Raw genomic sequence first — 26,474 nt, forward strand, 5'->3', positions numbered from 1 at the left:
ACTCCATACGAATGCAGACTCTGAAGATCCTCTTAGGGTCCAGCCGTAATCCAACATGGGCTCACTGTATAAAGCTGCATGTAAACCAGAAGTTAATCGTGTCCACGTCAGCCGCACAGGAAAGACGGCCAGGTCCGTATAGTGTGGTAATATGTGAGGTCAGCAGCGCATTTGTAGTTAGTTGACTAAATTGTAACTGGTGTGTTTGGCTAGGTATTTGAATTTTTTAACAGTCGCTCTTGTCTTATTCCAACACTTAATTATAACATCACTTTAACCTTTGTTTTCTCAGTGAAAATATATATTATGAGTGAGCACTATATTTGGAATGGACAATGGAATAAGGGAAAGTGGAGCAGATGTCAAAAAATAAGGTTACATAAAGGCAATGATTCAAAAGATTAAACATAGATATTGAAATATGCAATGATGAATGCAGCTGAAATTCAGAGTAGTATGTGTTTGGTAAAAAACTAATGTCTGCAGATGTGAAAAGTAAAAGATGGGATGCACTGAATGCCATTTTAGGTCCTGGCTGCGACAGGACATGTGCTGCATGCGCTCTAGCTTGGAGAGAAAATGTATAGAACAAGGGACTTAAAGCCCGCCCATTTCTTAGCATCCGTGAGCTTCATTTTCACTCTTATTTTCTGCCTTTTAATTTGCCAGAGCATGCTGGCTTCACTTCCTCTTCTTTCGACTGGAGCATGGACCCGAGGACTGAATTCTTCAGTTTGATCGCTGTCCTTCCATAGACCGTGCTGTCATTGAGGACCTACTTTTATTTTTTGTTCTTCCCTGTCATCCTTGTTGAACCTATTGCCATTTATAACTGCGTTTTACAATACTAGACACACTTCAAAAAAGCCCCTTTTTCCTGTAAAATGGTTGTTTATTGGGACTGCAGACGTTGGCTGCATTTGTTGGGACAAAATATGTTAGCTGCTTCTAAATGAATTTTCACTAAGGCGTGGACATGGGCCCACCTGCGTTCTTTATGTGATAAGACTTTTTTGCCAAATTTCATTTTTTGTGTGATGACTCTAATCATAATGCTTTGATTATGAATGTTATGAATATTGCTAGGTCATGAGCACGTCCCTTGCTCCTAACACCCAGATTCAAACATTTTGGGATGTCACTCAAAAGAGTTCTCCTGTACCTTTCCAGCTATTTTTCACTTTATTTTGGTCAAGAGCACAATTGTGTGCAACATTATTTATCATTAGCGTGACACATATGCTCTGCCACATTTATTTTGTTTCTAGTTTTTGTCCAAGAGGTGTTGTCATTGATTCTATAAAGAAAGTAAATATGATTGGCAAACAAAGTTTATCAATGTAGCAATGTTGATTTTCCAGTAACTCTGCACGACAATAAGTAAATCTGGATCAGTGTGGGAAAAGGATCACAAGGCAGAATAAAATTGACCAGCAAACATGGGCCCCCTAACAACCAGTGATATTAATTTTCCAACAGCTCTGCGCGACAATAGGTTAATCTGCATCAGAGTTGGAAAAGGATCGCAATGCACACCAAAATTGACCAGCAAATTTAGACCCTCTAACAACCATGAAAATAAGGCGGAATGCACACCTTTGTGCTACTGCATTTAACAAATCATCCAGAAAATGTAAATATTCTGATACGCACTGAACTCCATATACCTGCAATATACAATTCTTTAATTTCTCCTCATTCGTTGACAATTTTAACTTGATATAAGGGAACAGAATGCCAGTCCAAACCACATTGACCTAGGGTAGGCAGCAAAATAACGCCGCCACCGCCGAGAGTCACTTACCTGCAGAGAAGGCTCCCGTTGCTTCAGCCGCCACCGCCAAGAGTCACGAGGGCATTTGACTCCGCGCCGCCGCTCCGGGGGACTACAGCACCCGGCAGGCCTCGCGGCGGCGCGTGCAGGGTGACGTAGACGCGCCAGAGAGTGCCAACGGGGCCAATAAAGGAGTGAGAAGCCCGGCAGAGCGGGGGAGACAGCAAAATAACGCCGCCACTGCCGAGAGTCACTTACCTGCAGAGAAGGCTCCCGTTGCTTCAGCCGCTACCGCCAAGAGTCACGAGGGCATTTGACTCCGCGCCGCCGCTCCGGGGGACTACAGCACCCGGCAGGCCTCGCGGCGGCACGTGCAGGGTGACGTAGACGTGCCAGAGAGCGCCAACGGGGCCAATAAAGGAGTGAGAAGCCCGGCAGAGCGGGGGAGACAGCAAAATAACGCCGCCACCGCCGCGAGTCACTTACCTGCAGAGAAGGCCCCGTTGCTTCAGCCGCCACCGCCAAGAGTCACGAGGGCATTTGACTCCGCGCCGCCGCTCCGGGGGACTACAGCACCCGGCAGCCTCGCGGCGGCGCGTGCAGGGTGACGTAGACGCGCCAGAGAGTGCCAACGGGGCCAATAAAGGAGTGAGAACCCCGGCAGAGCGGGGGAGACAGCAAAATAACGCCGCCACCGCCGAGAGTCACTTACCTGCAGAGAAGGCTCCCGTTGCTTCAGCCGCCACCGCCAAGAGTCACGAGGGCATTTGACTCCGCGCCGCCGCTCCGGGGGACTACAGCACCCGGCAGGCCTCGCGGCGGCGCGTGCAGGGTGACGTAGACGCGCCAGAGAGCGCCAACGGGGCCAATAAAGGAGTGAGAAGCCCCGCGTCGCGGGACGCCCGGGGCTAGGCCCGGGCAAAGGGCGGGCCCTCTACCGCCCTCATCGGCACGAAGAGGCCGGGGCGGGGCCAGATACGCTGCTGGACTCATATGCAAGTAAGACACATAGTCAAAATACTTATTATCATTTATTATTTTAAATCAGGAAAGTAAGGCTGTGAGTTTAACGTCATCATGTCTACAAAATCAAAGGAACCCTCACAGAATACCCTTGATAATTACCTTGTTCAGACCGTGAGGAAAATAAATACGCACAGGAGAAGCTCTCTTGGGTTAAGTCAATCCCCAGACCTTCGTTGTTTGTCCCCGACTGCATCTATCCTGATTGACAATACCATCCTGCAGGAAGCTAATCAGGAGAATATAATTAGTGGCCCTATTTTTGTAGGATCAAGTAGTGTTCCTGATAATGTAGTCCCGGCCATTGAGACTTCCACTATTCAGGCCGAAAGTGCAACTGACATTGACTCTGAGCAGGAGAGACATGCACGAGTTTCACCTGATGAGATGACACCTAAAGGGCGTGTCACAAGGCCGAGACGTTTATGTACTAAGAATCCTCCTAAGTTGGGTGGCCCACGCACGGGGACAAGAAGGAAAAGGGTTACTACCCCAAAGACAAAGCAAGTAAATGTATCGGAGGATAATCAAAACCATGCTTTTGAGGATGCTTTTTTCGAAAGGATTGCTGACTTTCTCGATCTAAAAATTAATGCTATTGTAAAACCTTTAATATCTAAACTTGACAAGTTGCAAGCAGAGATTAAGAGGTTGGGTGGTCTCCATACTACGGTTGCAGGTGGCGTAGAAAACATTACCACGATAGTTACAAACCTGACCAACAATATAGGGGGAAATGTGGTTAGTGAAGCTGTCTGTGATAATGAAGGGATTCAGTTGCCTGTTGAAAATGTATTGCCCCAACCATTAACATCATTGGCCACCACTATTGAGGGCTCTCTTTTAGTTAACATCCCAACAGATGATTTCCCCTCTGTCAGCCTACCCCCAGTAACTACTCATACTACAGACCCCCTACAATTTTTAGTCGAGGCCACACCAGTGGTTCTTGTGTTAGCAAATGTACCCCCCTTAGAAGGGGGAACAGTGGAAAGCACTACCTCCCTTACAAGTAAGGCTCTGCACTGGCTAACCAGTAACATGCGGTTAGCCCCAGGGGGAAAACACCAACTGGCAAATATTATCAAGTCCACAACCAGGGTCCCCTGGCTGGGAAACCGGCCGAAAAAGTTTAAAGGGGACTGTGTGACAGTGAGCCTCTCGAATCATGATGTCCTCCCTAACATATTGGCCAACTTATTTCCTCCTCAACGCAGACAGGGTACTGTTGTCCCTTTAACCCTGAAGTTTTTTTATGGGGAGCAACAGAATGTTACTTATCCAAGGACTCCTGCGCCAGGGTGGGACAGATTTTGGGACTCTAGCACTATACGGGGGCAAGACATAAGGCATAATGCAGTGGCCCACTATCCCCTTTTACCACAGCAAAATTCCTTTGTAGAACCTCTTCAGTTATTTAATCGCTACGCCCCATTGTCCTTCATGGATCAGAATGATTGACTCCCTCTTACAAAAGACATTAACAATGAGGGTTCTTTGCCTGCTTTGGGACCTTTAGATCCAAAACCCATAGGCTATAGGGTCTGCAGAATTATGAGCTGGAATGTTGCTGGCATCAGATCCAAATTCAACAATAAGAACTGGTTGGAGATGGTCAGATCCAACGACATTCTTGCCTTCCAAGAAACCTGGGAAACGTCAGACAGACTTGTCCTAGACCGCTTTTCTCATTTTTCTGTACCTGCAGTACCTAGTAATTCCGGAAGGGCAAAGGGAGGACTGGCTATATATATTTCCCTAGATGTTCTAGGAAAGCCAAGACAGATCAAAACTAATTCAACAAACATTTTAGCGGTTGAATTAACTATACAAAACTCACAGCCTATTCTATTAGTTAACTTTTATAATTCTCCTGTCAGTCAAATTTTGAACGAGCATTTGGTAACTCTAGATGATTTCCTGTCCTCCCACAGTGAGAATAGTGCTCACGGTTATGATGTGATTCTCATGGGAGACTATAATATTCACCCATGTTACATGGATTGCCGTGTGGAATATGAGGATTTTCCCCCCTACCTCTCCACTCCGCACTTTGAACACTCATCACGAGGAGAGGCTCTGGAATCACTCTTAGCAACTTTTAATCTTTATGAATCTTTTAGTAGTGACATACGCGTGAGGTTACCAACATACGTGGGTAACAACACCGGCACAATAGTAGATTATATTTTTTTATCGACCAGTATTTTGTCTGAAGTTTCAAACTATAAGGTAGAAACTTCAGTCTTCAGTGACCATAACCCAGTAATTTTAGAGATTGTATCTCAGGGAGTCCTGGGAAAGAGAGAAACTGAAGTATTATGTGTGACCAATTTAGTCCTGACAGATCAAAATCGCAGGCTGAAATGGGACCAAGTCACCCCAATAACCTTTATACAGGATACCCTGTCTAAAGTTGAAGGAGAGGTTGCAATCTGCCTGGATAATAATAACTCCGTTAATACTCTGTTAGAAGCGTTTAACGCTATTTGCCGCCAGGTCAATTTAGACCTGACTACAAGGAAAAAGCCCCATATATGTAGGGGCCCAAAATGGTTTGACTCAAATTGTTCCAAGGCTCACTCAACTCTCTTGAAGGCTTTAAAAAATATACCAAGAGATAAAGTACAGATAGCATTACTAAGAAAAAAATATAATCATGCTATCAGTAAGAGGAAATTAGAGATTAAAAAGGAGGCCTGGAACGATTTGTTGTCGCCCGACATACAGAGAGACAGCTCAAGATTTTGGGCGATAATAAACCATCCTTTTTTTGTGGGATTAGACAAGCAGAGAGCAGATTGCACCATTCCCGATGAACAGTGGGTTACACATTTCAGTAATATTTACAGTTGCCCTGATAATATCCCAGGCCGTGGATTACAATCTATACAAGTACCAGCTCTTATTTCCCCTTTTAGTATAGAGGAGGTAAAAAAAGCGATCAGCGACACACACTCTAAAAAGGCACCGGGCCCCAATGGGGTTCCCGCTGACTTTTTTAAGAGTGCCCCTGAACTAAGTGCCAAAATCCTTACCAACATCTTTAATGCCACAAGAGATTTTGTTTTTCCTACTAGCTGGTCAAAGTCTACCATAATACCGATTTTTAAAAAGGGACAAAGAACAGATCCGGCCTGCTATAGGCCTATTTCCCTTATTGATTCTAGTGTTAAGATCTTGGGAAGAGTCCTTTTAGGAAGGGAAGGGCATTTTATCAAATGCACAATATGGCTTTAGAGCCAAAAGAGGAACTTTAGATCAGTGTTTAAATTTAGAACTGATCATAAGTAAATACGTAATTGCCAAGGGGGGCTCTCTGTACATGGCCTTTATGGACCTCTCCTCAGCTTTTGACCTGGTTAACAGGGCTAAGCTGTGGGGAGTCCTTCTGTCCATGGGCATCCATGCTCCCCTGGTAGGATATCTGGCCGAGCTACATAGAGACCTCAAGACCTCGGTCAGAGTGACAAGGGAAGGAAGATGCACCTGTCACTTTGACTCAGAGAGGGGGGTTAGGCAAGGATGTATCCTTGCCCCCCTCCTCTTTACTCTTTATATAAATGGCCTTGAGGCAGCTCTGACAGAGTCCCATATTAATATCCCACGTGCAGGAGAGACAAAGATACCTGTCCTCCTGTACGCGGATGACGCTGTCCTCTTAGCACGTTCTGGAGTGGCATTGAATAAACTGCTTTTATCTTTTGGGGATTTCATGGCCTCGCTGGACATGAAAACAAACGTAGAAAAATCCCACGTAATGATAGCAGGAGCCGCAGGCAGGAAAAGAAAGATTCAAACATTCTTCTGCGCTGGGAAAGAGGTTAGGAGAGTTCCATCCTTCCCTTATCTAGGCGTGACCTTTGACGAAAAGGGTAAGTGGGGCCCCCAGCTTTTGGCCAAAAGCAACGCTGTAGCAAGAGCGGCTGCTGGGTTGCTTGGTTTCGCCAAAAAACTTGGAGCCCGTCCCATGGAAAGCATTATAAAGGTCTATAAAGCCAAATGTTTGTCGGTTGCTCAATACGGCTCTGTCATTTGGGGGTACACTAATCATGAATATGACAAGATTCAGAAAGTAGAAAATAAATTTTTGCGAACTCTGCTTTCCGTCCCCCAATCGACTTCGACATATATAATACACACGGAGCTCGGACTGGGCTAAATTACCGACATTTTAAAGCTAGCCCCAGTTATTTGATGGTTGAAAGTGTGGCTCAACCAGGAGCTCACTCTAAATCATAGCATCCTCAAAGATTGTTTAGCCCTGGATAGAGCACACAGTATTCCATGGTTAAAATATGTTCAGACGCAGTTAAATCTAGTTGGCCGACCTGAACTTTTTTCTTCCCCACACACGATAAATCAGGAAGACATAAAGGTAGTCAAAAATTTATTGACTGACCGCTATGTCTTGGAGAGGGAAGCCACAGAGTTAAACAAATCTACGGTTAGGAAACACTGTATGCTAACATCTGTTTCAGGTATGGAACCGTATCTCTTTTTGGTAAATGAACCATACCATCGTTTCCTTCTAACAAGATTTCGTCTTGATCTGATTCCATTCATTCTGGGTAATTTTAAACAGTGGACTAGACCTGAAAATGCTGAACCATGTGACTGCGATTATTTGTCTATCCAAGACACGACTCATTTTATCCTGTTCTGCGGTCATTACAAAGAGAGTAGGAAAAAATACTTGCTGCCTATACTGTGCAATATGGGTTTTACACAGGTAAAACCAGCTATGTTGTTCTTGCAACTTCTACCGAACCTAAAAGTGACATTTTATGTTGCTAGTTTCTTGGTTGCTGGTGCACGTATAAACAAGCATCGTTTTAAAATTAGGCACCTTGTCCCTGATTAATGTGTACCTTCTATATTTTATTGATTTTATTCTTTTTAAATATCAATGTATATCTTATTTTGTATAACGTGTTTTTAGGGTTTTTTAAACAAAATTATGATCTATACATTATGTGTCTTGATGAAATGTTCTCATGTATTGCTCGCTCTTTTATGATTTTTAATAATCGAATAAAGATATTTGACTGACTGACTGACTGACTGACTGACATTGACCTAGGCAAATGCAGTGGGTCTCAAGGTAGCATACATGTACTCTCATTTGGCGCATAATGTAGCATAATTAACCAGGAAATTGCATCAGTCACACGCCGAACTGCACTCTTTGTGTTGCCTTTCAAACCGCAACTAGTAGTTGGGGCGTGGTATAGTAGGGCTTAAAACCAGCGTCAGATTGTGAAGACACCAAAAGAACTTCTTTCCATATGGTCAAAATACATTGGATATTGCAAAAAGATTTCAAAGCCAAGCCCTATCAGAAATCGTGGCCCCAAGGCAAATTATACAGGTGAACTTGGCTGATTACTTTTCTTTATGACTGCACAGACTGCACACTGTGCCATACAACTGGTACAGCATCTACGGTCTTATTAGCCAATGATTTATCGTCTATATCCTTTAGACTGGGGCGGGGATCGTTTGTAAATGGCACATGCATCAGCCCAATGTAAGAAAAGCCATTTAATGCCTCCCAGACTAAAACGTGTAATAAAGTACATTAAGTATAAAATATCAGCTTTAAGAGCTAATCGTGTAAGCTAATTGTTATTTTTTTTAATTCTGAGATCAGAAAATATTTCACTTGGGTTGTTTGAGACAATGAACTTTTCATTGACTCCCTGTGTTCGCCAGAGTTTCTGTGGTAGCAGACTTGGTGCAACAGACAAAGCAGACTTCTTAATGATGGAGGAAATCATTGTTATGTTTGTATTATCCTTAAATAATTATATCAATATGACGTCAACAACTTTTCACCACACAAAGAGTAATTGTACCCAGCATAGTAGGCCTTGGTATTGGCATCCACAATTTTCCTAATTTATACACATACTAAATGACAGAATCTTCCCTCATGCACACGTTCCTTTCTGCGTTGTCTCTCGTTGATCCCCATCTCTGTCTTCTTATGCGTCTATGCAACTATTTAGAGCACTCTTGGGTCACTTTTCTCTCTCTGTTTCCTTCTAAATCTTCTGTCTTCTCCTACCCTCTCCCCTTTTCTTCTCTGTTCCCTTTTCTTTCCTTCTCTCTCCCCGTTTCACATTTCCCCTTCCCTGTCTCGTACTCCTTAGATACCTTACATTTTCCTTCCTCTCTCTGCTTGTCTTCTCTCCCTATTTCTCTTCTTTCTCACCTCTCCCTTTCTCCTACTGTCTCTCTTTTTCTCTCTGTCCTCCCTGGTTTTATCTGCCTCTCTCTCTCTCTTTCTGCTGTCCTCCCTTTATTTCTCTCCCATTCTCTGCCATGTCTCTCTCGCTCTCTTCTTTGCTCCTCTGCCACATTTCCCCCTTCTCTATCTTTGTCTTCCCTGACTTTATGCCTCTCTTTCTGTCCTATTCGTCTTCTTGGCTTTCACTCTCCATTATCTCTTTCTGTTTCTCTCTCCTCTCTCTAGTTCTCGCTCTCTGCCCTCTCTTCCTAGTTTTCTCTCGCAACCTCTTGGTCATCTCTCTTTAGTCTATCTTTCCTCCCTCTTCATTGTTTACTTCAATCCTACCTCTCTTCTTTACTCCTCTCGTCTTGTCTATTTCACTTTTTATTTCGCCTTGCTCTAACTTTCTCTCTCTATCCATTCTTCTTATACCACTTCCCTATTCTAGTTACTGAACCTCTCTAGTGTCCTATATGGGCGTTTTGTTTGTTAGCTATGAACAGAAAGACCTGCTGAGGTAGATTTCTCCACAGCGTTTGTAAAAAAAACAGTCCGACAAATGTAATTAGGAAGGTGCTAGATTGGGCAAAACTCTCTGCCTAATCAGGTTTACAAGCAACTGACTGGAAGGTAAAGGTAAGTGCAAATACATACATTATAAAGTAGAATACATGCTGAGGGAAGAACCTCATGACAGTGAGAGCTGGGGAAAATAATATACCGCACATCTTCCTCTACACAATAAGTAAAATGAATGACTAAAAGGAGCTTGCATTGAATTTATGGGAAAAGGGAGAAAGGAGAGAAAAACTGTTAAGGTAATAGATAGAATAAAAAAATAATAGAGGGATAAAGTCACCGCTTGGGGTGTGTTAAGTGGGGCTTATTCAGGGTAAAAGCCAATAAAGATTCTTTTGACTTCACCCTCAAACCATAGCCTCCAGCGCCCGGGCCTTCTGGGGTGTGGACTACTCCACCAACTGCCCCATTGTCAGTGTGAACTGACATAGGACAACCTCCTACTTCCTAGTCACACACCCAGCTCCGATTCCAAATATGCCCATGACTATTTTTAGCAGCATTGTTAGACCTTTGAGGTCAGGGTGTAAAACAGGCCCCCGCATCCCCCGCAGTACGGGGGGGCCCTCAAGCTCAAGAGGCCCCCTCAGCACTGCACTTCGGCCTGAGAGCTCCTAATAGAGTCCGGAGGGGCCCCTTCACGTACCTGGCAGGGGGGCCCCCTCAATTGTCGTTACGCCACTGTTTGAGGTCACTTCTACCCGCACTGACCTTGGGTGGGAAAATGAGGCTGTGGGCTCTCACACCAGCTATTGAGAGGTGTGCCACGCAAGGAGCAAGCAGTGACAACGAGGGCTCTGGGTCCCCCCTTTGGTGCCCAAAGTCGGGAGTCTATGCACTCAATTAATAGATAAAATAATAAATACATTATACATGTGTTGCAGTGCGAGGCCACAGTCTTTAAACCAAGCATTTGCAATGAAATAGGTCTTTAATTTGCTATAGTTTAAACTAATGGCATTGTAAATGACAATGCCTTTTATTTATCTGTTTTGATAATTAACATGTAAATAAAAGGCATTGTCATTTACAATGCCAATAGGTGGAATCTTATAAATGCGAGACCTATTTCATTAAAAAAAAAGTGTCCGCCATTGTCCCGGGCTGCTTGGAAAGTAAAAGCACGCATGCCATGCTGAATGTTGCAGTAAAGCATGTTGTGCCAGCAGTAGGAGAAGCTCATTAAAGAAAATAGTGCTTACAGATTAAATAAGACATATTGTGTAACAACAGAAGTTAAACGGCCAGTCCTCATGGGAGGTTACAAATGAAGACAAGGTGATACTAAGGAGGGACTAACAAGCCTATCAACAAATCAGAAGCCAGCATTTACGAAGGACAATGACACAAGTCAATGAAAAGTATGGGCGGAGAGTGGGCGGGACTTGAAGTCCATACTCTAATACAGCATGCAGAGCAGCGCATGCACTGCCCAGTCTTGACCTAAATAATGGCCGAAGACAAAAGCGTGCCCCTGAAGACCCTGGGAATCGCTAATTTGTATATTTTGCATCTGGTGCCTGGGAGAGCAGAGACATAATGAGGCACGTTTTAAATGACTGGAGAGGGCACCACGGGACAGTGGTGAGCCCACCCAAGACGCTTTAATGATATCTTGAAGTCCTCATTGGCACCCTTTGTCTCACAGGGTGTTGCATGTATGACCATGGGAGTGTTTTTGTTTTCATTGAGGCATTTATGCTGCTTGAATCTTTTATCTTAAGGACCTTTATGGTGTGGGTCAAATGCTAGTTAACAGCATGTGTAAAGGTAGAAAAAAGGCATACACACAGTATTAGTACTGTGAAATGTTTTATTGACAAACTATAGCAGTGACTCATTACGTTTATTAGAGGATGTCTTTAGAAGATAATGCTAACAACTGGAATTTGAATTTTGTTTGCATTCACTTGAAATTGTGTATTTCTGCATTTATAATTGTGAAGACATTCTGATGAAGCCAGTAGGCTTGCTTTTAATAGCTGCACTGCATTATACACTGTTTAATGTATGTAAGATGGTGCTGTGGGTGTAGGGTTCAGGCCTTTGCCCATATCAGTTGCTATACGGTGTCACTACTGGTGTTTCCACCTGACAGCCTGTACGTATTTATGAATTAATGCATACAATTACAGTGTGCTCATGATAAAATGTTTTTCTTTTTAATAAATAATAGCAGTTGCTGGTAAATGAAATATAGAGGGTTGTTTGTTGCATGCCTAAGGACTGTGATACTAGCCATGGCGGCCAAGCCCTTCGTGCAACCCCTGTAACTGTGGGCAGCGTGTGTTGGTCAGTAATGGGTGGTTGGTCACAGGGCTTGACTGCCGGTGCCAAACCCCGCTGTGCATAGCGAAATGCGTGCTCAGTAATCGATGAAAATCACTGAAAAAACAGTCAAAAAGTGAGTTCTCTTTTTGACTCCCTACTCCTCAAAACACTAACATTCACTGCTTATTGTTTCCAGTGCATGAAACATACATATGTACATATATGTATGCATATAGATATATAAAGGAAACCAGCATTTTTCAAATGTTTGGACTTTATGGGGGGAACCTTCGGAATCTAATTTCAATTGATTATTACATACTAAGTACCACCATTTCAGAGAAATAAAGTTTATATGTTTGTTTTCCAATTGTGTGAAATCATAATATCCCTGGACTCAGATCCATCAGAATTTTAACTCAACTGAGTCCAATAGTTCTTTTTAAATTGGTAAAACATTTCCAATTGATAATCTTCAACTTCTTGCTGAATTGCTGCCATCAATCACAATTACTCTTTTAGTCACTGTCCTATGTGTTGTCACATGCACACCTCCATACCTTGCTGACCTGTTTCTACTTCATTCTAAAGACCAAGGAAATAAGCTATAACCGCGTAAAACATTCTCCACACAGTATGAGTAGCAACCCACCAAACGTAGGTGTTAGACTGAGACATGCAGTATTAAGTGCGACCGGCTAGATAGAGACATAGAGACAGCGAGAGAGAGTGAGAGAGGGAGAGAGAGTGTCCCAGAGACAGTTCTTAGTTTGTTATTTTGTCATTCATAATTTTCTTCACACCGCTACGCAATGAGGAAGTGGGTCAGCCCACTTCAGCTATTGGCCAACTTCAATAAGATTGGTGGCAATCTGTCCTATCATAGGGGGTGAATCATAAACAAAGTAGTTCAGTTAAGTGCTTACTTTATGTTTGGCTTTAGATTCAATGGCGGCTGCAAATAATGGCAAGTGGTGGGGAAGGGGGTGGGAGACGTGGGGGTAAATAACAAAATAATAAAATTAAAAAGTACTTACTTGCCAATGCCGGCCGCCGTCTCAGTGTTCTTCTGCTTTGGTCCTGACTCTCGATTCCACATGGGCTGGCGCACACTGTGCTGACTCCCAGACAACAATTAAGACGCTGCTCTCATGCTGGTAATACTATTTACCAGCATGAGAGCAGTGACATGATTGGTCTGAGCAGGCTGGTTTAATGCTCGCTCAGAGCCTGGGAACCTGTGCCTCTTCTCCAACTGGATGTTCAGCACACCTCGGATGCAGAGATCTAAGTGTGCATGCCGGTTTGGCTGTCCTTAGGCAGCCGGCCAAACCGACAGGCGCCGGCCAAACCGACATGCGCACTTACAGTGCGCACTCCTCCTCCTCCTGCTGTCATCATCGCTGCCTATGACTCTAGTGCCATAGGGAAAAAAATAGTTATATTATCATTTTATGTTTCAAGTTTCCCTCTACTAGCTCTCAGCAGATGGTGCGACGCTCCTCCGCCACAACAGAGGAGCAGCTGATGTTCAGACTTTGTGTAGCTGTTCATTTCTCCATTTATTTTATTGTCTGGTTGCAGGGAAGAAAAGGATGAGTCTGACTGTTGTGACATTTATAACCCTAGAAAGGAAAACAGGTATTGTATGTTGCACATGAAAAGTTCAGGAATACAAAATGGACTTGAAGTTAGATTTTTAAAGTTTACATTGTTTGAGAGCCATTACTTCTTGTTCTTGAGATGTAGTGTTGCTGCTCTTTCTGAACTAAGTGTTGCAGTTATATTTTAGTGAGAGCAAAATTATGGAATAACAAAGAGCATCATGTACGTCCACCCCTCTTGCAAACAAGTGCTGGTATTGAGTCATACTCTTAAAAATAATGAATTGTGGACTTGGCCAAGATGGTGGCCAGGAGAGTCACATATTTACACGCTGTGTCTGTGTGCATAGGTGCCAAGGTCTCAGATTGCTAGGTTTTACATTTTCGTAATAAGTTTAATCATGAGTGACATCTCCACAAATATGAGTGATACTTTCTCGCAAGCAAAATCAAACAAGCATTTACAATGCAACGGTTTCGCCTTTGGAGAAGTTAGAGCTATTGGCATTGTAAATGACAAAATTTGTATGTATGTGTTGGTTTTGAAAACAGATAAATAAATGGCATTGTCATTTACATTGCCAATAGCTTAATCTCTCGCAAATGTGAGAACTACTGTACCCTACAGACGAGCTCAGCAGACAGCAATTACTACCACCCACACACACACCCAGAGCCAGCCACACACACCCAGAGCCAGCCACACACACAACCAGAGCAGTCACATACACACACACACTGGAGCAGTCACACACACACACACACACTGGCGCAGTCACACACACACACACACACACACACACACTGGAGCAGTCACACACACACACACACTGGAGCAGTCACACACACACACACTGGAGCAGTCACACACACACTGGAGCAGTCACACAAACACTGGAGCAGTCACACACACACACACACTGGAGCAGTCACACACACACACACACACTCTGGAGCAGTCACATACACACACACACACCCAGGAGCAGTCACACACACACACACACACTCTGGAGCAGTCACATACACACACACTCTGGAGCAGTCACACACACACCCACCCAGGAGCAGTCACACACACTCTGGAGCAGTCGCATGCACGCACACACTGGAGCAGTCCCACACGCACACACACACTGGAGCAGTCACACACACACACACTGGAGCAGTCACACACACACACACTCTGGAGCAGTCACATGCACGCACACACTGGAGCACCTTGGTTGGATGAATTGTTGATGAAAGAGGTGCTGTATAGTAAAAGAGAAGAGTGGCGACCTAACTGCACCTGATTGGGATGTGGCACAGGCAGAAGAGCGCCAATAAACATTCCAGTTCCATGCCTGAAATTCCTTGGTAGAAGCTGATCGGAAGCACGGAGCCGTAGTGGGCTGCTGAATATTGCAAATACCTCAAGGAGGGCAGTAGAGGGGAGGTTTTTGTGGTGGACTCAAGTGAACTAGCTGTCAATTGATGGTTAATTGCTGCGTGGTTTTGGACAAGTTGGGAAGTTGAGGCACTGCTGCTACAAGACCCTGAATTAAATGAGTGCCCGAAAACATCCCTTTCTGTTTGTTCATTTTATATATATATATATATATATATATATATATATATATATATATATATATATATATAGTGTTCGAAGTCAGTAAAAATTGCGTGGTTCGTTGGCTCGGATTTGAAATAGATGCCTTGTTATTCTGTCTGATTTACAATGCTTTTTATTTTAAAATGTTTCAAGTTGGATTTACAATGTTATTTTTATTATAATGTTTTAAATAACATTGAATGTAGTTGTTTATACAATATCTAGCACAACATTTTTAAAGACGAAAATATATTATTTAAACAGGTTTTATCATTTCAATCTATTTAACTTCTGTGAAAGTGAATATGAGGTTAGTGTACCTTCCTAAAGGGAGCTCAAACTACTAACACAAAGAAAGTAGGAAAAAGTTTTTTTTTAAAGTAACATTACTTTTCTAAACAGCAACCCATTTGAAGGTTTAAGTTTCTCTAAGAGCACAAATCTACTGTAAATATGAGATCAGATCAGCTAATAACTTTTTCCACCTCTGAAAGCTCTAATTTCATAAATGTAAATTGAAAATAAAAAAACAATAAATTCTATGTCTATCAAATTACACTTTTTTAAATTAAGAGGGTATGGATTGTCTGAAGAAACAGAGGTGGGAAGTTAATGCAGGACTTAAGTACCGACCTCTCTTGTTAATTGTCTTTACCCAATTAACATACAATATCAATATGGCATAAAGGCATACAAATCCATACTTCTCCTCACATTTGCAACCAGCTGAGTTAATGTTTGTAATTAACACCGCAATATTCATGTACGTCTTCCTGTTCCTAGGGCAAGGAGTTACATTTAACAGCTCATATTCCAGTAACATGGTGTCCAGGAGTGCACCCCTTATGTTTTGAAAGTAGCATGTTAGCACTCTAGTAGTCTATTAGAATTCTGTGGGATTCATACTGCTACCCAGTTCAGTAAATATGCACATACAAGAATCACATGCATGCCACCTGCCCCAGCTCAACACACGCTGGGGAGAGGGAAGGGTCTCTGGGGAGAGGGAAGGGTCTCAGTTATGGGGGGTTGAGCATATTACGCCAGATAATGGCAAGACCACGTATCTTATATTTTTCCAGTGCAATCGTTCTTTTTGCATCTGGATCATTATAATTCAGTTACAACTGGTCCACTGGAATTTTCACAAAGGGTACACAGTGTCCTCGTATGATGGTACAAAAAATAAATGGGTGACTGTAGCATTTGTTTCAGATGTAAAGCATGGCATGTGTTTTTCAAAGACGTACGATCTTTGGTACAGATTCTTGCAATTTTAAGTCAGGCCATGTTTAACAAAGTCACAATTCTCTTAAAAAATTGATCACGCTCGTATAATACTATGGTTGTCTGATTTCTGACTGGCAATCGAACCACTTAGGTTGTTCTCAGAAGGAAGACAGAGGAGACACCTTAAAGTGCTTTGTTTTGCTCTGAGAGCTGACCCTTTTCACCTCTTCCTTGCTCTGAATTACTCAAAACTCCCCTGTATCACCTCTACCTACTCATGTGGATACAAGCCTTCCTGTCCCATAAACAGTTCATCGTTTTGACCCGGGCCAAACTTCCCTGGAGCGGATGTCACGTGACTCTCGGTTGGCAGGAATGAAACACTTCTTAAGACGGTCACGTGAATATGCGGATGGCATATCATTGAATTTACGTAGCTCAGTCCTGCGTACATGAATGAGTAAGGCCGTAAGGTTTACACAGTAAGCAAGAAGTTAATAAACAATGTGCACTGGGCCCTAACAGCGTCCCTTGATCTATTACACATACACTCAGAGCCGCCTTTGTCAAGTTAGCGCCCTGGGCTGGGAGAAATGTGGCACCCTTGCTGATGCTTAGTGAATTAAATGAGACAGCAGGGGGGCGTTTGACTTCACTGGTCAGGCCATGGCAGAGGTGTGACTGGCCCCTGAGCACAAACATCTCCGGACCGCCCCCAGCGCGCCTAAATCACCGATAGCTCAGCAGCCTCCGCTGATGATGACTTTGTTGGTGAGACGGTGAAGAGCTGCCAAGGGGGGTATTGGGATGGTAAAAATAGTGCCCACATTCTGTAGGGTGAGGACTGGAGCATCATATTGCGTCACGCCCGTGGCATGTCGCAGCAGTGCGGAACCACAGCAGATGCATTCAGACATTATGGATGGAAAGCACGCGACTAGCCTGGGCGCAGACAGCGGGGTTACAAATACACACCTCCAAAGCCTGCTGCTGCTAACAAGTTGCACAATGCGCACACCAGATTCAGAACAACACAGTGCAAAGAAAACCTTGTTGCACTAACAGCAAGGTCTAAATGCAACAATCTCCCGTGCCCCAGAATATGGCACCCGTGTACTGGATTAATATAAATAACAGGGCCCGAAGGTTAAAAGCACAAGCATTTGAAAGGCATTTGAAAGACACAAAGATCCCGTGTGAAAATGTAGGAAAAGTGACTACGAGGATTGCAAGTATACCGAGTGTGTGACTGGGTGCATATATTAAAGAACTACAAACTCGTTTTCCTTGTGACCACGCGATACTTTTATCCACATTACAATGATCAGGGGAAAAATTTAAAAAAAAATCAAACTCCGTGATTGAATATTTGGGCAGAGAAAACAATTCAGGGACTAAATGCAGAAAAATAAAACATTAATATGGAAAAAGTTAAGGTACGTAAAGGGAATATTAATAAATAATAAAAAATGGCACAAAGTTGCAGCTCAGGTGTGCAGCAACACTTAAGTAGCAACGGGGGTTTCCAGCCGTCCCTGGGACTTGCCAGGAACACAACAAACACCACAGCCGCTTTCCTAACCTCAGGGGTGCGCGTTTCTCCAGCTGACAGCGCTGGCTGCACGCACATATACACACATTCTTAAATACACAGAGTGCAACGGGGATAAGATGCACATAAACCTTGACGGGGGCTCTATGCTTACTTCTCGTCCACATGAATGCTGGGCGGACACTTGATGGCCAGGTCGGTCTTCCAATGGACGTGCCGAACTTTATACACCTGCCCGAAGCCGCCCGAGCCGATCTTTTCCCAGTTGGAGAACTCGGCGCAGTCGAAGGTCTTGAGCAGCCCCATCTCCCAGGAGGACGCGCCCTCTCCCGCCATGGTGCCTGCTCCAGTGCCCGGCCGCTGGGCGCCCGCCTGCCTGCTCGCTGCGCCTCTGTTGTCTTCCCCGCAGCCCTGCCCTGCCCAGGTGACTGGGGTGTGTTCATTAACCAGCCGCTGACGTTACTTCCTGCGCTGCCATTGCAAACGCACCTTTGCACCTGAGAGAGTCCGTGGGAGGCACAACAAGTTCAAACTTCTCTCCGCCCGCCAGGTACTGCCGGGAAGCCGAGGCTCGTGACTGCCACCTGTAGTTCAAACGCGAGCAACTACAGTAGATGATTCTGCCTCATCATGTCATACTATACATTGCAAAAAAAAACAAGTCAGGTCCCGGGCCGCGCTGTGATTGGCTGACGTCACGGGGTGTCCCGGGCCGGCAGCCAATCACAGCGCGGCCCTGGAATGACGTCACGGGGGTGTCCCGGGCCGGCAGCCAATGGCAGCGCGGCCCGGGACAAAGGGGCGGGGCTTAAAAAAAGCACCAGAAACGCCCCCGAATCGCGTTTTCGAGAGAAAACGCGATTGACAGCCTCTGCCTCCCAATGGCTAGCCTCCATTTATGGAGCTAGCCAATTGGAAACAGAGGCTGTCCTAACCTCACTATTAGAAACAACAGATTTCGATCTGGGAGTGGCTTCGCCCCTCGCCAGGTTACGAAACCTAAAAATGAAGATGAGGAAAACATATAAATATCAGAAATAACACCCATTTGAGCAATGAGAAACTCTAAGCTAACTGATGCAAAGCACCAGAAATAGAAGGGCACTAACGTAGTGCACTTCACCGACTGAGCCCCCGCTCCTCACTGAAATCAATAATACAGAGAAACATCCCACGTGATGCACCCAGGCTGAGTCTCCAACAGGATGTGAGAAAGGCCGCAACATGAATTTCAAGCTGCCTATATGGCTGTGAGTTCATAAGACAGTCAGTGTGACAGCGAGTGTGGCTATCCAGGTTCTGTTTGCCGACACAATGAAAGGAGCTCTGCAGGTTCATAATTAGTTACAATTGCCATCGGTCCTGACAACACCCAAGTTGGACAGCCGCAGCACATGAGTTTGATTAGCCAGGGTATTATAAACAAATTTGTTAACAACTCATTTGTCAATCGGACTATAGCCATTATTGAAAATATATAAACAGCCTGGAAAACATTCATAATTTAATTACAATCAGTTCTGGGTGAGTCGCAGACTCACTCGACTGCTGCCGGCGACATGAGAACTAGGCACAGCTGTACTGTAAAGCTGAGAGTGGGAGGCGCTCATTTAGGTCACCGCTAGGCAGCTGTAATTAATTTGTTGTTCTACTTTGTTGCACCACTCGCTATGCAGTTGAAATCTACCAGCTGAGCCAGAGAGCCCAAAGCCTGCCAGGAGCAGCACGTACCGCCTGCTTCCAGGCAGCTCGTCTTGTACTCTAATTATTGCAACGCTCCCAACTTGACAGCTGAGGAGGTCCTTTAAAGCATGACAATGCATTTCAATGCGGTGATGCAGACCACCACACTGAAATGTGTTAGTCTAACGCCTGATGCGTGGTACTTAGCAGGGCTGAATGTGCCCTCGACAAAGAACAAGTCCTGACCATGATCTCCGTGGGGTGCGCTAGTCAGAGGAGATGGGTTGCGTTGCCGGCTGCCGTGCAGGAGACTGTACAAATGATTTGGTGTTGCGGCCTGTGGCGCTTGCACATGCATGTGGCCTGGGAGTTTGGGCAGTCTTCAGGCCCTCACTAACCCACCTGACCTGACATGTACGGGAGCAGACATAGCAGAGTAAGTTGTGGGCAGATTGGTACGGATTAGAAATAGGAACGGTTTACCGAAATGTACTGACATGCAGACTGAAGGCTCCTTGACAGCCTTTCAAGGCGTTAATGGGAGGTGACGAACATGTCCAGACTCTCAAAAGTAATTTCTCACAAACGGAAATTGTACAAATTGTGGGGCATATTACCAACCAATAGAGATAATTTTTGTCTCTAACTTGTTTAGAGACAAAAATTATCGCCGCAAATCGGCGATTTTTATCGCAGATAAACCTTGCTATTAGCAAGGTTTATCGCAAATGCGATAAAAAACGGCCGCAATGCATGAATATTGCTGAAAAGTCAGCGATATTCATGCATTATCGAGCAAATGCTCTTAGCCATGTTATCCACCTCCCATTGGATAACATGGCTAAGAACTGCTCAGGGCAGGTGTTAGCTTTTGGAGATATTCGCGCTTAGCGCGAATATCTCCAAAAGTTGGTAATAGGAGATAGCGATGTTAGCGACTGTTTCCAGTCGCTAACATCTTGGCACGCCCACTTTGCATGTCATTAGTGATAAATATCACTGACATGCAAAGCGGGGCCCAAGATGGTCGCTATCTCCTATTAGCTGTCGCTAACTGGTGTTAGCGACAGCTTGGTAATAGGGAGATAATTTTATCTCCGCTTTCTTGGCTTTTAAAGCCAAAAAAGCGGAGATAAACCCCCTTGATAATATGCCCCTGTAACCTTTTGGAATAATAAATAAGAAATTAAGACAGCATCCAATCTTATCAGGGTAGAATGTCTGTTTTTTTAACTGGGTTACTGTATCTACTTTGTATTTATTAATACTGTAATCTGTTACCGATTGTACATGTGAAGGGTCAGCTGAGATAAGGATAAGTTGGAATATTTTAATGTTTCACCGCAGCCCTGAAGAATATACGAGGTGTAATTCATTCACACAGATATGTGCTTTTGTGCATTGAACGTTTGGAGGTTTACATTTTTAACTGTCATAACTCTCCAATTCGTTTGATGTTTATATGCGAATTCTTACATGTCTGTTTCGAAATATATTTAAAAAATAATTCAGTTTGATAATTTGTTATGTTTTCAATGATATTGCATTTGTGCGCATATAGATGGGATAAAAGAAATATTCACTCACATACATCATATGAAATTAACTAGAAACAGAACAGAAAGTGACATATGTTTGTATGGGTTGGCAACTGTGGAAAGGTTACAACTAAGCTAAAAAATAGTAAACACTAGTGATTCCATTGAGGGGCATAGCATTATTAATTAATTAATAATTAAGTTGTAGCCCTAACTAATTTTAAGATTAAACTCTAAATTTGGCTAGTATCTTGTACAGATTAACTACACACAACTACACAACAAGCAAATGGGAGCTTATTGTCAGGTAAAGTGGCGGACTAATGTAACATATATCAATGTGTCACGAATGACGCACCAGTCCATCGTATTGTGAGAGCAAGTGTGAGAGAAGATACAGGTAAAATCTAACTACAGGTAATTCTAGATATTCTGAGGTATAGTAGAAGACCATCTAATACCAAAGCCCTCATTTTGGTGAGATGGCAACAGCCCTTCTCATAAAGAAGTAATTCCTATAAGTATGTGCAGGAGGGGACTCTGATAAAGGACCATGGCAACGGAGCAATGACAAATTTTCAAGGTATCACACAAAGTACAGTTACGTAAAATGAATTAAAATGGACATAATCAATTTAGTGAGTTATCCTAAACATCTGGCTTGAATCATCTAGCTATAGGATTGCAGGGTCAATGGAAACTTGCAGCCAGCTGGTTTTGTAGTTGAAGTGATAATATCAACTTTATCCAGAAGTAATTTCACACTTTGTTTAATTTCATTTTTTTCTAATAGGGCATTTGGAAGGAGTCTGTATACTACACCACGTTTTCATTTTGAGACTTTACTGTTCCTGTCACTGTTACCCAGCTGAAATTGAGAACTGATCAATGAAAAGCATTCACGCAACCGCATTCTAAAGGTAAGTTATAGTGTTAAATATACGGAGCATTTCTTAGGAACTAACAAAATAGAAAATTGTCAGTGAATAAAAAATGTTCACATCTTGAAACCTGCCTTTATTCACCTTGATTCCTTTTTAATTGTAACTTAATGAAAGTCTTGCATTCCACAGATTACTGTACAGAGTACAGAACGGGACATATGACATCATGCTCTGACTTTTTAAGAAGTTTTTAAGCTTGCTTTTTTACTTATCGCGTTCTAGTTAATAAAGCTTTTCTTCAAAAAATAATCATAACCACAACTCAGAAAGAGGTGTGGCATAGCAGCCAGATCGGCTGCCGCCAGAGCAGTGCGGCTCACAGTACGATCGCCGGCGCTGGTGTCGCGCCTTCCCCAATGATGACAGGAGCCAGGAGCAGAGTACAACACGTCTTTATTTTACCATGTCTGTTCGTAACTGAACTTCCCTTTCTGCCACCAATCTTCCTCCCACGCCCCTTCCTGCCTTGCTTGTCCTGTCGCAGACAGGGGTCAGGCAATGGCGATATGACACCTCCCCCTTTTGTACAGAGTCTTACTGTCTCTCAGATTTCTTCAATAAGGCGTATGGGCCATCTGATCTGTCGTCTGGGGCGATTGAGCCGTTCAGGTGTCCTGTCTCGGTGGCTCATGACGTCGTCTCGTCTCACTGGGCTCGGGCGGTTTCGGCCGCTACTTTCACTCTGACTCTCTGAGTCAGTGGCTAGCTCATGATGTTGGCTTTGATTATGTCTGTGGGAGTTGCATTTCTTGAAGTACGAGATATTGCGAGTTATCCGTTTGTGGTCAGCTTCTGCTGTGAGCATAGTTCCTTTCCGGCTGCTGACTTTCAGGGGGTGAGCGAGATACCGGCTGTCTGCTTTCGTTCCTCGGTCACGCCGGACCATCACCCAGTCTCCTTCCTGGATGTCAGTGTGTCTCGCGCGTCTACGCTGATCAGCATAGGTTTTCATTTGCAGTTTTTGTCATAGTCTATTTTAACCAAGGTATCGTGGTCAATATTCACAGTTTGAGGTCGGAGGGTATTGTCCAGTGTGGGCAGCCGAGTGCAAGGAATTCTTCCTAGCATCGGGGTAGCTGGGCATTGATTTGTAGTGTTGTGTGGCGTGGTGCGATAGGCCCGCAGCACTTCGTTCAGAGCTTGTTGGATGTCTCGGCGAGCCAGTTCCGCTTGTTGAACAGCTTTCTTCAAAGTACCCATAAAGCGTTCCACCATACCGTTCGCTTGAGGCCATAGGGGTGTGATCTTTTGATGTTTAAAGTTAAGGTGACTTGCGAATTCAGCGAATTCGTGGCCATTGAACGGTGGTCCATTGTCAGACTTAACTCGCAGTGGGATGCCCCATGCTGCGAATATTTCATCGAGGACTGGAATCACTGTGGTTTGGTTGAGGATATAAGGTGAGCAAACGGGAACCGGGAGTATTCGTCCATGATGACAACAATGTATTGGCTTGATTTTAGGGGGCCGAAGAAATCGACGGCGACCTGCTGCCATACTCCTTCTGGTAACTCTGACATTTGTAACGGGGCTGGTGGTTCTTCACGGCTTACCAACTGGCATGAAACACAGTCTTTGAGTGTGGCTTCCACCATTTGATCCAGTTGCGGGAACCAGACACGTTCTCGTAGAGCCTTTTTGGTAGCACTTATTCCTCTGTGGCCTTCATGAGCCAGATTGATCACTCCTTGCCGTAGTCTCTGTGGGATCGCAATCCTCCCCCCTCGCAAGATCAGACCATCCTCGCTGATGGATAGCTCTTCGTGGATGTGCTTGAATGCTATCAGTTCCTGTAAAGTCTGGCCAGAGGTTTGAGACGTGTCTTTCACGTGTCGCCACGAGTTGTTGCGTATGCGATACGTGACATCTTGTATAACCTGATCCTGGGCGGACGCTTCTTGGATCGCCGCTAGGGGAACTGTAGGTGGGCAGGTCGAGTCGATGACAAAATGAATGTACTCTTCTGCTAGCGAGCACCCTCCACTGGTGGACATCTGGGGATGTCGGGACATGAAGTCTGCCGAGTTTTCAGATTTTCCCGGCTTGTGGATAATTGTGTATATGTAATCCTGAAGTCGTAGACCCCATCTTTCAATGCGTGGAGGCATCTTGGCATTGGGATTACCGAAGACGGTGACAAGTGCTTGGTGGTCTGTGATAATGGTAAAGTGTTTGCCATAAACAAAGAGATGGAAATGTTCGCAGGCCCACACCACTGCAAGGCTCTCCTTTTCTGGCTGTGAGTACCTTTTCTCGGTGCTGGTGAGACTGCGGCTGGCATACGCGATGATGTGGCGCTGGTCTGAGTCTTCTTGATATTGCGCCAAAATGGCGCCAAGGCCCACCGGGCTGGCGTCGACGGTAATTTCAGTTCGTTTCTTGGCATCAAAGTAGGCCAGATTAATGGCCGAGCTGACAGCATTTTTGATTTTGTGAAAGGAGTGTTCGCAAGCATCTGTCTATGCAAAGGGTTGGCCTTGCCGGGTGAGCTCTCTGAGAGGGTGGCTGATGGTAGCGAAGTCCTGGATATAGCGTGCACAATAACTCGCCATCCCAAGGAAAGAACGGAGGTCACTGACGTCCCGCGGCGTTGGAGTGTCCGCAAGGGCAGACACCTTCTCTGGATCCGGCTTCATACCATGTTTGGAGAAGATGTGGCCATAGAATTTCAGGGTCGATCTGTGGAACTCACATTTCTGTGCGTTCAGAGTCAAATTTGCATTCAGTAGTGCGTGGCCTACTCTGTCTAGAGCCGTGTCATGTTTGGTCTGGTCTTTCCCAAACACCAGTAGATCGTCACTGTAGTTAAAGGCATTGGGAATCCCTTGAATTACTCGCCGAATGGCTTCTTGGAAGATTTCGGCGGCTGAAGAGATGCCAAAGTTCAAGCGCTTGTAGCGGAAGAGTCCCTGGTGAGTTGTGAAGGTGGTGATATAGCGTGACTTGTCGTGAAGTTCCAGTTGGTGGTACCACTTATTAAGATCGAGTTTCGAGAATACCGTGGCTCCGTTGAGGCGAGCGATCATATCGCTGATGTGTGGCCCTGGGTGTCGTTCTCTCTTGATAGCTGTGTTGGGTGCACGCATGTCCACACATAGACGCACCTTGTTGTTTTGCCCCTTTTTTGGTACTACTACAACGGGCGATACCCATGGAGTTGGCCCTGATGTGCGCTCGATGATATCCGCCTTTAACAGGTCTTGAAGTTCGTCATCTACAGCTTGCTGTTAGTGAAATGGCACTTTCCTGTGGTGTTGCGCTACTGGGGTCACGCGCTCATCAATGTGTAATTTCACCTTGAACTGATTTAATTTTTCTAGCCCCTTGAAGAGGTTTGGGAATTTAGCGACAATGTCTGGGGCATCTTCAGTCATGTAGAGGAGTTCCACGAGTTTTAATCGTTCAGCTGTTGGCAGGCTGAGCAGGCAGTCAGCCAAGTCTGGGCCTTCAACCACGTGAATGTAAGCTGGGATTTGCCGGTCTTTGTATGATAGAGTCGTGCTGAAACGACCTAGGCATGGCAGTGGTTTTCTGGACATCCAGGTAAGTATCCGGACAGCTGCGGGTTCTAATTTTGGCCGTGGCTTCATGCTTTGGTGTTCAAGCACACAAATGTAGTTTAAGGAAGCTCCAGAATCCAGGACAAACTTGGCAGGATGATTTCCGATTCGAATGTCTAGTTTTGGGTATTTCTTTAGCCGGTCAGGGTCAGACACCATACAGATGTATTCATCGCTGTCTTGTGACACCGGGGTGGGTGACGATGACCCACTGGATGTTGACCTTCGTGATCGATAGGAGTCTGTAGAGCGAACGCTCGATCTGGACGAACTAGAGGAGCGCTCTCCCCTTCCTTTAAATGCTCGAGCATGGTGTTGAGTGACAGATCGAGGCATGGACGATCTTCTTCCTGAGTGTTGCGTCTGGCAGATTGCCACAAAGTGATTTTCTCTGTCACAGCGATGGCAGCGTTGGCCGATAGCAGGGCACTGTCCTGAGTGAGGGTAGTCTTGGCCGCATCGGTAGCATGCTGGGGCCGACTTGCTGGATTTCGTGTGACGTGACTCTTGCCGTGATGACGTCCTCCGGGAAGTCGCGACGCTTGGCGGCTTGCTAGGCTTGTGGTGGTCAGTCCGATGTTTCTTCTCCTTGTGTGCTTGGATTCGGAATGCTTGTTCCTTTTTTTCAGTCTTGTTGGTCTCCATTTTCTTAGCGTAGTCTTCCTCTTGATCGTTGATTCGTGTCTCTCTTCGATTTCTTCGAGAGAGTAGTGCTTTTTTTAACAGTTTCCGGCGCAGAGATTCGGATTGGCATCCTTCAATTATGCGTAAACGCAGCGCGTCCTCAGTGGTGAATGTATCGAACTCGCAGTGCCGGGCCAGTCTCCTAATACGCACAATGAAATCACACATGTGCTCCTCCTTGTCTTGGGTGGCAAGATTAAATG

At 44.7% G+C, this 26,474-nt stretch overlaps 1 protein-coding gene across 1 annotated transcript in view; it reads left to right on the forward strand.

Moving 5' to 3' along the window:
• Positions 1-26,474, forward strand: part of RIN2 (Ras and Rab interactor 2) — a 1,094,313-nt gene that overhangs the window by 529,942 nt on the left and 537,897 nt on the right. The window contains exon 4 of the mRNA XM_078648965.1: positions 21,877-22,003. The gene's annotated coding sequence lies outside the window, so the exon portion shown is untranslated. The remainder of the gene's footprint in view (positions 1-21,876; positions 22,004-26,474) is intronic.

Source organism: Lissotriton helveticus, chromosome 6 (genome assembly GCF_964261635.1).
Source record: "Lissotriton helveticus chromosome 6, aLisHel1.1, whole genome shotgun sequence".
In the NCBI taxonomy this organism is placed as follows: domain Eukaryota; kingdom Metazoa; phylum Chordata; class Amphibia; order Caudata; family Salamandridae; genus Lissotriton; species Lissotriton helveticus.